The sequence below is a fragment of the Plasmopara halstedii genome (assembly GCF_900000015.1).
Source record: "Plasmopara halstedii genome assembly, contig: Scaffold_262, whole genome shotgun sequence".
In the NCBI taxonomy this organism is placed as follows: domain Eukaryota; phylum Oomycota; class Peronosporomycetes; order Peronosporales; family Peronosporaceae; genus Plasmopara; species Plasmopara halstedii.
This window is the reverse complement of record NW_020187183.1, coordinates 1,202,023-1,202,565: the sequence shown is the minus strand read 5'-3', so window position 1 is coordinate 1,202,565 and position 543 is coordinate 1,202,023.

The following is a 543-nucleotide window of genomic DNA, read 5'->3' as shown; positions in this document are numbered from 1 at the left end:
AAGCGAATCCTTCACTTCCATTAAGCTGGGATGTAGCATCGATAGTAATAACACCATTCTGGTACGATCCTTGGTTAAGATCGATAACGAAAGGCACGCGCTTGCCAGAGGAGACTTTAATCTCTGGATCACTCTTGAGGGAGCTCTGGTAGAGGTATTGGTCGGAAAGTTGTGTTACAGACATCGTTGAGATTCTATATGGCATGTAATATACTTTCTCAAAAATAATTATTATGGATCTCGTCAAGCCTATTACATCCGATCATGATCTAATTGACCTTGCCAAGCGTATTGGGGTTCATCTCGATGCTATTTTTGAGTCAAATGAGATCACAAAGCCGCTACCGAAGCAAGGTTCATATCTGGTTCTACTTAGACCACTTAATCTTGATGTAGGACACTGGCAGGCTGTTCATGATGGTGAATTCTTCGATTCAATAATGGGAGAAGCGGCACCTACGAAGTATGGCATCGGGCGTTACAATCCCAAACAATATCAAGGCACTTATGGCGATTATTGCGGAATATGGTGTATGCTATGGC